Raw genomic sequence first — 8,315 nt, 5'->3', positions numbered from 1 at the left:
GATTCGGCTTAGTATTTTCTTTAGCAGATTGAGCTTCGGGACATACTCGAGAGGTAGCGGTTCATTCCAGACGTGCCCTTGAGTTATCTTTACTTTCAGTTTTGTTCTATTCGAGAACTATACTCTGAGACTTGTATATTTTTATTCGAATTCTATATTTAGAGGTTTGTACATGTGACAACCAAATTTTGGGTAGTGTTGAGTCTTAATTAAAGTCTTCCGCTTATTTATTATCTTTTATTCTCGTATTTCTACTTCTCTATCGTTGTGGTTGGGTTAGGCTGATGTGTCCGATGGGAAATGGACATGTGCCATCACATCCGGATTTGGGGTGTGACAATATCATTCACCATTGTAAGACACAGTTGAATAGAAGAAACGTCTTTCTCCTTCATCTACTTCTCTTGTCTTCTTCTCTTTATACATATATTGCTTTGAGCTTGATTTATAACAAATTTAGAATTATTTTTTCATTTTAAAAATAAATAAATTATATAAGGAGTGTAGGAAAGGAAAAATAGAAGATGACAAGATAGAAAATCGAGGAGGAAAAAAAGTAGAACAAAAATTATGCAAAATAAACTTGGTGAATGAAAAAAAAATTAAAACAAAAATTATGCAAAATAAACTTGTTGAATGAGAGAACAAAATAAATTGCGCCGTCTGTGGGGATCGAACCCACGACCACGTGGTTAAAAGCCACGCGCTCTACCACTGAGCTAAGACGGCTTCTTGTTTATATTTTATACATTGATTAATTATAAACATCCAAACTAAATCAAAACACGAGTAAATAGTTTGCTATCACCCCTTACCAGTTGAGAGTAGAAGAGAATGATTCTTTCCAAAAATAATTATGTGTTATCTTTCATATTTCTTACCTACAAAAAAAATTCTTATAATGAAGACATAAAGTTTAAAATAGATTTATAAATAACTATAAATTTCGATTGACCGGTAGATAGGGGTGTACATGACCGGGTTGGTTCGGGTTTTTCAAATATCAAACCAAACCATTTGTGTAATAATTTTAAATTTATAAACCAAACCACACTAATAAAATTCGGATTTTTTTGGGTTTTTCAACCTCGGGTTGGTTCGGGTTTTTCAAATACCAAACCAAACCATTGTGTTGAATTTTTAAATTTATAAATCAAACCAAACTAATAAACCTCGAATTTTTTCATATTTTTGGATTTTTTCGGTAAAGTTTGCATACAAACATATAATTAACTTGTGCTCCAAATATTTCTTTAGTCCAACCAAAATACAATTATCTAAGGTGTTTCTTTAAAAAAATAATACAAAATATGAGATGAGTACTGATGACACAAAAATATTCAATAAAAAATAATAATGAAATCATCATATAAAATAAATATTGCAAAGTTATAATGAAAATGATCATAATTTAAAAGTACTAAATCATGCTAAAATAAGTTTAATAAGTATTAGTTACATTACTAAATATTTAAGGAAAATTAAAATTAGATTATGTATTTTAGTTGTCTAAACTAATGTAAAACTAAAGAACAAATATTCAATATTATTGTCATTCTTAGTGTTGAATTGATTTTCTTTTTGCATTAGTATTAATTTGATTTTGATTTAAGTTTTATTATAATTATCAACATTTATGAACTATAATATTTATTGGACCATTCCAAATTCTAAGTTTTAAACTTGAAATAATATATTAAAAGATAAAAACTATGAAATAGTATAAGAAATATTTTAAAATTATATCAAAGTAACTATTGTTATGTATAAAATAAAATTTTAAAATCACATATATAATGTCGGATTGGTTTGGTCTCGGGTTGGTTTTTTTTAGTTCAAACCAAACCAATCCAAATATAGTCGGATTTTTTTTTCCAATACCAAACCAAGTCAAACCAAATCACTAGTCGGGTTTTTTTTCGATTTGACTCGGTTTACGGTTTGATTCGATTTTCGGTTTGGTTTTGTACACCCTTACTGGTAGATGTAGTTGTTAAGACAAACAATTGATAATGATTGAAAATAATGTCAATCAATATAAAATTGATTCCAAACTATAGTTGGTATGTTTATTTTCTCACACATCGCCCTCTTAAAACATTTTATATAATGTCAAATAATTTTTATCTTTTAAAGTAAATCAAAACTTCATTGTAAGTTAGCTAGTGTGCAATGGTTAGTTGTCAACCTACCATATCGTTATACAAGTTTAGGACCATTAATATTAGCAAGTTCACACATATAGTCTTTTAAGTTTATCATATATATATATATATCATGCTTATGAGAATAAAATTACACATAACTTATAATATATATAATTTTTTGTTTATATAAGAAGTGTATTATTACTTGGTATAAAGATGAAATTAGATGAATATCGAGGAAAATTATTGTCAGTCATATCACGAATAAATCCGTTAAGCCATCAAACGTAGTTAAGGTTACTCTTACTACTTGTATAATTATTCTTTAACAGTTAACACATGTGTAGTAGCTTATAGTCTCACATTTTTATAATGAAGAGAATCTATTGATACTTAAGTATTCATTGTGCAAATGACAATGTACCATTAGACTAAATCAACAAAAAATCTTTTTTAAAACAAGGTTCAATCACCAAACCTCTTATAAGATGAGTAGTACATAGGGGTTTAATAGGAAAGAAAACTTATTACTAGCATTAAGTTTCTAAATGTGAAGCTCAAAGAAAAATCAACGAAGACTAAAATTTAGCAAAAGCATTAAAAGTCTTGACGTCATTTCTAGGCTAGAAAGATGCAAGAAGACTGAGGAGGCACTGGAATGAAGTGATTTCAGGGCTGGGATCACGAACAAAAATAGTTGATTCTAGATCAATATATAAAAAAAGCAGGTTCTAGGGCAAGTGAATTTGAAAGTAGTCTCTTTTAAAGAGAGTTAGAAAAGTCAATCCAGTTGTTTCCTTGCAGCCAGTAGTGTAAACATTAAAAATAGAAATATTCAACCTCATATTTCGATAAAAAAGATTTCGCCACCACCTGAACCGGCTAGAATCACCTTCAAGACATTAAACTTCATAGTTTTGGATAAAGGTGTATATATGAAGCACAAAATATTATCACGTACAATAATAGAAAATGATGAAAAATTACTTTAGAGAAATCAAATAAAGGTGGTCCTAATATAAATTGTTCAAAAGTAACATGATATCCTATTTTCACACGGAAGCATGATGATATGTGAGCTGGAATACTGAAGTGTCTCTTCTCGTACATGATATAACTTATGTATTAAAACTAACAAAAGAAGAAATGAAGTGCATGCAAAATAGTATAAGTGACAAGCTTTTGCCTCTGGTACTTCTTAACATAATGTAGGTAATTGCATTGAACAATGATAGTCCTATTCATCTTAGCAGTGTGGCATGTGCCAACAAGGCTACAACCTCTAATAGAAACATTGCTAGTGAATGGATATTTTTTATCAAGATATGTACCTAAATTCAAACATCCAGAGTTTAAGCATGAATATCAATTTGAAAATCTTCTTTCATAAGCATAATTATAGACTGAGCTTACAACATAAATATTTCATTACCATAGACATAAAATAGCATATCATAAAAAGTGCATAATTTAGGAGTTTCTTATAACCGATATATATACGTCATTAGAGCTCATGACACCCAACTTATAATCTAGTTGGATGGGTTGTCCTATACTTTACCGGGATATAGAATCTTATCATTATCTTATGTGGATCCACTAACATGAGCCTCAATGGGCTAAAAGTCAACCATCAAATCGATTAAACATAACCCTACATTGGCGCGTAGTTATGAAATTGGAAGTTTCTAGATCTGCGTACTCTCAATACTAAATATTCCTTTCAAAATAATTAATATATATATATATTCATATAATGCTCATGGATATATAAACCTCTTATCATTTATATCACATGTGAGATTAAGCTCAAAAGCCATATCTTAAAAATAACTTGTATTTAGGTTGTAAATCATAGAATGACTGGTTTTATCTTTAAACATCATAAATGCATAAGAGACCATAGAAATCATGCCAAACCAATGCAATAAGGTTTTTAAAACCAAAATAACACATTGAAAATAGAAATTTATAGTGTAAGATCATAATTTCATAAAAAAGTCCTAACTTGCTTCTAACAATTTTAAAATTCTGGAAAGGGAAGTGCTTTAGGCATGAGAGTGAAAGGAATAGTACTTCATAGAAACCTTACATACATAGGAGAAGAAAACTTATGAGGAACAATTTACTATGGTGCCTTTAGTGCCCTAACTTTTGCCTTACTTATGATAGTTTAAGAATTTCGGAAGCTGCGAGCATGAAGACTTTTTTTTAACATGAAAACCCCTTGTTTGAAAGCCAAAATGTTGTGTCTTAGTCTTAGGAATTGTAACATCTCGGAAATCATAAATCGAGTTTGGGTTGAAAAGATCAGAAAAAGTTGCAGAAATTCAGTTCTATGAATCGACCGACAAGTTGTAGTTATTTCTACGGAGCGTAGGATGCCTCTCATAGACACTAGATATGAATTTTGGAAAAATGTCAAGTCTCTGATGATAAGCTACGATTTGACAGGATGCGATGTCGAATAGACTATATATGGATCGTAGGTGGTATCCGTAAGATGGTTCCATGCTTAGAGATTTTGGAGGACAAATGGTCTATGATACGATTCATAGTTTTGGTTACGAGTCATACAAGGGTCTCGTTAAATGATGATTGGACTTAGGTGATTTTGACAATTTAAGGTCTACGGGTGAGGCCTACAGACCATAGACCAGACGACATGCCGTAGAAATGTCTCATAGAATTTGTATAGATTTTTGGGTTTCTAAAATTGGTTCTACGGTTGATCAGTACATGCCATAGAAAGTCCTACGGACCGTAGGTCTGTCCGATAATTATTTCTTAAGGGTGTTTGGGTCTTTTCCTATGCAATTAATACCTATACTATGCCATTTTGACCTTAATTCAAGTCATATAACTACCTTTCAATTTCTAAAACTACCCAAACCCTCTCATTCTCTCAAATTCCCAAAATCCATCTAAGTTCATCCCCTTTAGTTCTCTCTCAAACTCAAGGAAGAAAGGTAGAGTTTCAAGATTCAAGTTCTTCAATCTCCATTGCTTTTAAAAGATTTGATTATCAAGGTATGTGAGAATTCACCAATGGATTTCATTCATCCATTGGGTCCCAAAAGATCTTCAATCTCTAATTCAATTAGGGTTTATGTCAATCTTCATGGGTCCTTTTTTATTATGATTCAATTGATTATTTTCAATCTTATTATGCATGATTTTATTCAAATACACATTTTCAACTGATTTCATATGAAAGCACGCATTATACTTGATTATGATGATGAATTTATAAAGAAAACTTATGAACTTATGAATATGATTTATGAAAGCTATGCATGTTTTATGAAACGAATGTTTTATGAATTAAAGATGCTTTCGAGATAGTATCAATGAATTGTGAAAGATTTTCTCACATATTATGAAATCATGCTTGTGAAAGGTATTCTCACATATATATGAATCATGATTTAAAGGAGCTAATCTATGATGACTTATGATTGAATTGGTGGTTTAATTGTGCAATTCCAAGTAGGATGGTATGAATATGTTTTTGACTAATTTCATTAGGATTTTATTTGGCACCGAGAGGATTTTGGGATGGAGGTCTTCCCGTTAGTAGGGACAGAGTCTCTAGTAGAAATCTCCTTGTCCCTAATATGTGCTCTCGTAGGATTGTCTTAAGTGATCAAGCTAGCAGATCCACCTAAGTTAAAAGTTTATGGTCCTTACCTTTGGCAAGTAGGACATCTCTCTTTGGTGTGGGAGTAAAACAATGAATTCCATGTTATGTCTCACATGGTTTATGTCGATTAATGGTAAATATCCCACAAAAAGAATTAAGTTACTTTCAAAGGTTCTTATGAAATCTTTCATTATGTTTTAAATATGCATTGACCTTGTTCATGATTTCTGATTTCTCTTTAAAGGAGTTTTACTATGTTTTGGCTTGGTCACGCATATCATGTTATAGTCCTCATATGATCATGTTTCTGTTTTTATGTATTTCCTTATACTTAATACATTTCATATACTAATGCATACTTGTTCCTATATTATTTTAAAATATAGGGTTCGACGCTTCTTTTCCTCCCGCTTGTGAATAGCTTGGATCGCTCTGTTACTATTGGATTGGTGAGTTCTCATACTTAGAGGGCAAGGCCATGAAGACTTCTATGACTTCTATTGATTTTATTGTTTTCTTTGAGACTTTGTATGTGATGTATGGGTGACGTCGCAACCACTCTTATGTTGGTTTAGATTTGCTTGTCAACACAAAGTTTAGTATTATTTACTTATGTTTAGACTTCTTATATGATATGAGACTTTTATTGTCTACTCTCTCTTATGCTATATTCTATTGTGTTGTATACATGTCAAGTGGTTTGTGTTGTGCCTCTTGGGGTCATATATGCCATGTCATGGGTAGCATATACTTTGGACCATGCCAAACTTGATCTTCACAGCACAAAGTTTTAGAAAAGATCCTAAGATGTCTAAAAAGCCACGTTGAGTAGAATCTTGTTCATAAATGTGAAGCTCATGAACTTATATTGTACACCACATTTAAGAATAGGAGAATACAAAACATTTAGGAAACTTCACTTCTTTCACTACTCTAAATTCGTGTCATATAGTTCATCTCTGTTAAGGTCTCTCTCCTAACTATTATCCTATGTTTTTCAGGATATGGCTCTTCAAAGAGCTTATATGAGAAGGAACAGAGCTCAAGGTTCCTCAAGCCCCAATCGATCCTTTGGTCAAGCAAGTGACTCATGCTAAATTTTGAGCCGATTTTCAAGTCTCGACTCAAGCTCTGACAACCCAAGCTAATAGAGAAGTCGTTGCTCCCGTGAACCCAAATAGGAGTATGACGACGACAAGGGTAAGAGACTTCACTATGATAATCCCCCGGAGTTTCATGGGTCAAAAGTTGATGAGGATCCTCAAGAATAAAGAGTAAGATAGTACAAGCGCGCAGTGTAATGTCACATATAATTTAAGCATGCACAATGATACTTCTTTATTTTGTGAAATTTTTTAGTTTTATCACTAATATTTGACTTGCAGGAAAATTTAAAAAAAATAGATAATTTTTCATACCAATTTCATATAGTATTAGTTGCAGTGAAAATTTTTTCATCATCAACAACAATAATATATCTAACATAGTCCTGGAAGTAAATTTTGATATCAAAATCAATTAACTCATAATATAAAGACTTTATCTCAAAACGATCTGACAATGCAAAGATAGATGCTCATCATCTTCATTTGATTCTCCATACATAAAATATCAACTAACCTAAATGATGTTAAGTCTTTTTCAGACTATTTACGTAATACCTAAATTTACTAAGGTATGTATGCTTGTCCTTCTAGTCGATCTACATATTTGAAAGATATGTTGAAACTATGATTTTATTCATGTTACTTGATTGAAATATTCACGATCTAATGAAAAATTATAAGTATTGCAAATCCTAAGGATCTAATGAAGTAATAAGTATCTTCGTATCTCTTAGATAGAAATAGAAATTGGCTACAACTACGAGTACAAAGTTAGTTATTTTGAAATTATTTTTTTCATTTTAAAATAAATTATATAATAGGGAAGGGAAAATAGAAGACGACAAGACGGGTAATTGAGGCGAAAAAAAAGTAGAACAAAAATTATGCAAAATAAACTTGGTGAATGAAAAAGATATTAAAACAAAAATTATGCAAAATAAACTTGTTTGAATGAAAAACAAACAAATAGCGCCGTCTGTGGGGATCGAACCCACGACCACGTGGTTAAAAGCCACGCGCTCTACCACTGAGCTAAGACGGCTTTTTATTTATGTTTTACACATAAAGGTTTTACTAACATCCAAACTTAATCAAAACACAAGTAAATAGTTTAGTATCACCCGTTACCATTTGAGAGTAGAAGAGAATGATTTCTCCCAACATTTCTTATTTGTTACTATTCATATTTCTTACATGTAAAAAAGTTCTTATAGTAAAGACACAAAATTTAAAATAGATTTATAAATAACTATAACTTCTATTGACATGTAGATGTGATTGTTAAGACAAACACTTGATTAATGATTGAAAGTAATATCAATTAATATATCGAAACAGATTCCAAACTATAGTTGATATAATTATTTCCTCACACGTATTGCCCTCTTTAATCACATTTCATATAACCAAATAACTTTT

At 30.9% G+C, this 8,315-nt stretch overlaps 2 non-coding genes across 2 annotated transcripts; both read right to left on the bottom strand.

Annotated features, from left to right (window-relative positions):
- Positions 1–657: 657 nt before the first annotated feature.
- On the bottom strand, positions 658–729 carry TRNAK-UUU (transfer RNA lysine (anticodon UUU)). Its single transcript has one exon. It is a non-coding gene; the product is annotated as a tRNA-Lys (tRNA).
- Positions 730–7,866: 7,137 nt separating this feature from the next.
- On the bottom strand, positions 7,867–7,938 carry TRNAK-UUU (transfer RNA lysine (anticodon UUU)). Its single transcript has one exon. It is a non-coding gene; the product is annotated as a tRNA-Lys (tRNA).
- Between the last annotated feature and the right edge of the window lie 377 nt (positions 7,939–8,315).

This window comes from Solanum stenotomum, chromosome 4 (assembly GCF_019186545.1).
Source record: "Solanum stenotomum isolate F172 chromosome 4, ASM1918654v1, whole genome shotgun sequence".
NCBI classification, from domain to species: Eukaryota; Viridiplantae; Streptophyta; class Magnoliopsida; order Solanales; family Solanaceae; genus Solanum; species Solanum stenotomum.
The sequence above is the reverse complement of the archived record's forward strand: the minus strand, read 5'-3'. Positions and strand labels throughout refer to the sequence as shown.